This window comes from Amphiura filiformis, chromosome 8, assembly GCF_039555335.1.
Source record: "Amphiura filiformis chromosome 8, Afil_fr2py, whole genome shotgun sequence".
NCBI classification, from domain to species: domain Eukaryota; kingdom Metazoa; phylum Echinodermata; class Ophiuroidea; order Amphilepidida; family Amphiuridae; genus Amphiura; species Amphiura filiformis.
In genome coordinates, this window is record NC_092635.1 from 70,866,132 (window position 1) to 70,872,131 (window position 6,000).

Consider the following 6,000-nt stretch of genomic DNA (forward strand, 5'->3'; position numbering starts at 1 on the left):
TGCGCATTTAAATGATATTGAATTGAAACAATTGAATAAACATTACATTCTACAGCATGGTTTCAGTTTTGATGAAGTGATAAATATAATCAGAATGGAATGCGGATGTATTGTATCAGAAGCCAGAAATGATGAACAATGTTTATACAAATTATGTACAAGTGTTTCGTCGGACGATCATTATTCATGCGTATGATCTGATTTGTATTAGTTTCTTATGTGGCAGTGGACAGTGATGAAACCTATATGCGATTCGCATCCAGCTCTTCACGATCATCGTTGCTACTTTAAATGAAGGACGTTTAATGTGGCTTTTCTGAAGAGAACGTTTCATTTGTCAGGTACGTACGTCTATGTATGACTGATTACGTGCGTTATTCAATAATGAACGCACCTTCTTATTTTGTATTTCAGTAGTTTCTTTTTTGGGGCATAAATTTTGATTGGGTTAAGGGAAGGGGTATGAACGTTTGGACAGTATTTATTGTGGGACATTAGAGCACATCAGACATATCGAAGTGCATTCTGAATATGAAGAATGGCCTTCTGATATCAAATAATTTTGAATTTTTGAAATTAGCAATGTAATGCACATTTTATGGCACTGTAATAAAATGGTTAATAATGCACATTTTATGACACTGTAATAAAATGTGTATTATATCGTGAATTTCATAAAATGAAAATTATTTGATATCAGAAAGACATTCTTCGTATTTAGAATGCAATTCGATAGATCTGATGTGCTCTCATGTCCCACAAAAAATGCTGTCGAAACGCTCAAAACGCTCATTCCAGTTCCCTTAAGGGGGTACTACACCCCTGTGGTAAATTTATGACTATTTTTGCATTTTTCTCGAAAAATAATTACACACCGGTAATAAAAGTTATCTATATTATTGGGGCAAGGAATCCAATTACTACACTAAAATTTCAGTGACTCAAGACAAGCAGTTTAGTTTATATGATAGGAAACGAGGTACATCCTAGCGGTACCTTATTTCTTATCATAAATAACAAACCGCTTGTCTTGGGTCACTGAAATTCCAGTGTAGTAATTGGATTCCTTGCCCCAATAATATACATAACTTTTGTTACCACTGTGTTATTAGTTTTGAGAAAAATGAAAAATAGACACTAAATTTATTGAGGGGTGTAGTACCCCTTAAAGTTTTATGATTGGAAGAATTTGTAGGTACTGGTGATAATTTTGGTGCCAAAATCTCAAAATGACCAAAAAGGGAGTTAAGGCTTTCTGGTTCTGAACCCTCGATATTTATGTTGAACAATATTGTTATTGTAAAATGTACACAAAAATGACACTGTATTGAAATTGAACTTGGTATTATTATGTCATCGAAGAGAATGAAGAATGTTTAAACTAATTGAGGATGAAAACGTCCGGATTAAAATATAACCAAATATGCAGTCACATATGAGGTTCTTACCTATAATTACGATAATTTGATACACGAAAGTACATGGATGGCTGATAAATCGATAATACTGACATCATTTGTCTGCATTTGTTTATTTTCTATTACAGTGTCTATATATGGTGCATAGGTTACACAATATGGAATCAACTGCGGGAAATAATTCAACAGCCGTATCTGATATTCCCCAAGCTTTAGTGATAACTATAACAGTCATCATGGCTCCTGTGGCCCTAGTTGGAACCTTGGGGAACACCCTGGTGATTTTGACCGTTCTGGCGTATAAGAAACTTCGAAGCATTCATAATGTCTTCATTATCAATCTTGCTGCCGCTGACGTGATCGTTACTCTAATAATTATTCCCTTCGCTATTGTTGGAGCGATAGACAAGGGATCATTTCTCACCAAACACTCTGCACTATGTGATACTATAGGTGCCTTAGTTGCGATTAGTTGTGTAACATCAATGATTTCCATCGCCAACATAGCCCTAGATCGCTACATTTGTATTTGTCACAAGTACATATATCCCAAGATCTACAATAAGTTAACTGTTCCATTTATGGTGATGGGTATGTGGCTCTACTCGTTTCTTGTAGATTTACCGAATTTAGACTTTGTTGGTTGGGGAGAGCATGACTTTAATCCAAAGACACGTCAATGTGCATTTTCAGCAACGAAGGCAGCAGAAACTGGATATATGTGGTTCCTTTTTACATTTTCGTGGGGAATATCGTTTACTATCATATCGTTTTGTTATTCGCGTTTATATTTGTTCGTCCGTCGTAGTCGGAAAGCGCTTAAACAAAACAAAACCTCTTCGGTAGGCGAATCCTCAACTGGAATCAAATCGGCAGACAAACGGTTATTGAAGGTGCTCACTGTCATTATTATTTTGTTCATCGTCACTTGGGCTCCGTTTTGCCTCCTTAGCATGCTTGATACCTATGTTGAAGCACCTTACTGGCTGCATTTTCTATCCGGTCATTTGGCTCTTTCAAACAGTTCAATTAATTTCCTTGTTTACGCATTTAATGAAGACTTTCGCGAAGGTTACAAACTTGTTTTAAATAAAGTAACTTGCAAGAATGATGCACAGAAAGGAAACACAGGATTTAATATGACAGTCATAGCCACATCTTAATTAGGCTTTTCTTTTCGGCCGTAGCAGGAAGTCAAAGCTAATTTTCAGACGGCATAGAAAAGTCCTTCAGGTTGAACAAGTGACGTAATCAGGGGAGGGCAAAAAAAGGGGAGGGGGAGCGCCGACCCCCTGTAAAAACTCTTGCCCCTTCTTGCCCTCCAGTGGAATGGTGGCTGCCCAGATATTTAAGATTTTAGGCCTTTTTTGTGCTTTTTAGCCCATTTTTGTCAATGTTTTACCCCCTTTGCCCACCCTCCAAAAAAGTGCTGGCTACGCCGTTGGGCTGAACCTGGTTTGACAACTAAACAATACAGTATAGTGACTATTTAGCCAAAAGTGCTCTATATAATGTTTCGTAGGACAGATGATTCAAATGGACAAACCATTGTATCAAAATGTTCAGAAGTGTCGTGAAAATCGTTTTTTTTGCCATGTTGGTCTGTGTGCAGAACACATGATATCTATGAACAAAGCCTCACTTAATTCAAAACATTTATGGGTGAAAATACCAATGAAAATGTTTGGTGATGCGCAGTTGTGACCAAGAAAATGTAATTTTTACATGGGATTTTTTTGGAAAAATGATTTATGCGTCATAAAAGTGTATCAATGTATTAAGGGGAAAGGCAACACTCAAAAGTGAGAAATAAAGTAATTCTAGTTTTTTTTCCTATTTTTTTGTCTATAGTAAACGTTTTATTTTCGGGTACATAAATGGTATAAAACAATTTAATACCGTTAAAAAAACCCCAAGAAAACAAACAAACCATTTTTGAAAAAACCATTTTTGAAAACTTGATGCAAAATATTCTAATGTTATTAAGGGCTGGGGTATGAACGTTTGGACAGTATTTATTTTGGGGCATTAGAGCACATCAGACATATCGAATTGCATTCTGAATACGAAGAATGTCATTCTGATATCAAATAATTTTGATTTTTTGAAATTCGCAATTTAATACACATTTTATGGCAAATCATTAAAATTGATGTTTTTGATATTTAACAGTACTTGAAGTAAATTTTATAAATCTGATGATTTATACTTAAAGTGTATGTAAGTGGGAAAAAAAGCCGACGATAAATTGAAAATTTTAAAAAATCGAATTAAAGATATGAAAAAAAAAAAAAAAAAAAAAAAAAAAAAAAGAAGGTCTTTTGGGAAAAAAATCCATATCTTCAATATGAAAGGTCAAAATTTTCAATTGACCGTCGGCTTTTCCTCGCTGCTACATACACTTTAAGAATATATCATTCGATTTATATAATTTACTTCGAGGACTGTTATATATCATAAAAGTTGTATTATATTGTGATTTTCAAAAATGAAAATTATTTGATATCAGAAAGACATGCTTCGTATTCAGAATGCAATTCGATAGGTCTGAGGTGCTCTCATGTCCCACAAAAAATACTGTCGAAACGCAATAAACGCTCATTTTAGATCCCTTAAGAGTTGACAAATATGTTGCAAAAAATGTTTGCTCAAAATATTTTACAATATTTTGACGCCGCTTTAAAAATATTGCTGTAGTGGTTTTTTTAATGACCTTTATATTACCCGACATTTAAATGATATTAAAACGTTTTTGCTTGCTGGGTAATTATCTTTTCAAGCACGCGTTTCAGTTTCAATGAAGTGATAAATATAATCAGAATAGAATGCGGATATTCTATCAGAAGCCAGAAATGATCAACAATATAAAGTCATTTATACTACAAGTGTTTCGTTGTGACGTATGAGATCATAATAAATGCGTATGATCCGATTGGTATAGTTTGCGACAGTGATAAAACCTATATGCGCTTCTCATCCAGCTCTTCACGATCATCGTTGCTACCTTAAATGAAGGACGCTTGATGTGAATTTTCTGAAGAGAGCGGTTCATTTGTCAGGTACGTTTTGTCATGTCATCTTTAAATTGGCATCGCAACAATTCTAAAAGCAGCCAAGAATGTAAAACGTTTGAAAGAAATGAGTAAATAATGTTAGAAATCTTTAAAAATTACTTCGTATACCGTACGAGAAAGGTGCATGACTGATTGTAGATTCGTAAGTACATTAATAATGAATGCTCCTTCTTCTTCTTTTCCTTCTCCTTTCCATCTTCTTCGTTTTAATGCAGAATACCGTCGGTAGCGACATTGCCAAGGAAATGGAATCATCGAAGGGAAATTATTTAACAACTCCTACAGTCACGTCTGATGTACCACAAGCTTTGGTGAAAACTATAGTGGTCATCATGGTATTTGTGGCCTTAATTGGAATCCTGGGGAACATCCTCGTGATTTGGGCTGTCCGAAGCTTTCATAATGTCTTCATTATAAATCTTGCTGCTGCTGACCTGATCGTTACTGTTATAATAATTCCCTTCGCTATTGTCGCTGCGATAAAAGGGATTTTTCTCACCGAACACGATGCACTTTGTGAGATCATAGGATTTTTGGTTGATGTTAGCTGTGTTACATCAATGATTACAATCGCCAACATAGCCCTAGATCGCTACATTTGTATTTGTCACATGAACATATATCCCAAGATCTACAATAAGTTAACTGTTCCATTTATGGTGATTGGAATGTGGCTCTACTCGTTTCTGGTACATTTACCAAATTTTGTTGGTTGGGGAGCACATGACTTTGATCCGAAGACATTAATTGTGTGTTCATTCTGGGCATTGAAGGCAGGAGAATTGGGTTATATTTGGTTTTTATTTGTATTTTCCTGGGGAGTATCGTTTACTATCATATGTTTTTGTTATTCGCGTTATTCTGCATGTCTTCGTCGAGAAAATCCTCAACAGGACTCAAATCGGCGGATAAACGGTTACTGAAAGTTCTCGCTGTCATTATTACCTTGTTTGTTATCATGTGGGCTCCGTTTTGCCTCTGTAGCTTGCTTTATACATATGTTGAAGTACCTTCCTGGCTGTATTTTTTATCGGGTCATTTGTGTGTATCAAATAGCTCCATCAATTTCCTTGTCTACGCATTTAACAAAGAATTTCGCGAAGGTTACAAACTTGTCTTAAAGAAGATCACTTGCAAAAAAGAAACCACAGAAGGAAACGCAAGAGTTGATATGTCGAACATAAATACTGATTCAACATCTTAAGTGTCAGCATTGCAATAAAGAACTTCCCTCCATCGTACAGAAACATAAGCTAGAGTGATGTGCCTACGTCTGTCACTCGCGGTCTGGCAAAAACAACCCTACGGGCACAGATGATGGAGCTAGAAGACGTGGTAGGCAATGGACATGTGAAGACAACATCCAGGAATGGAGGAATCAAGTTCACTGATTTCCAGAGGTCTTGGTTAGCAATATTAAACTAGGATCTCCCGATTATTATAAACAGGTCATCTTTCTCTGGCTTCACCTAGAAAACATTAAACTTCTCTGATCTGTGTTGCTCTCA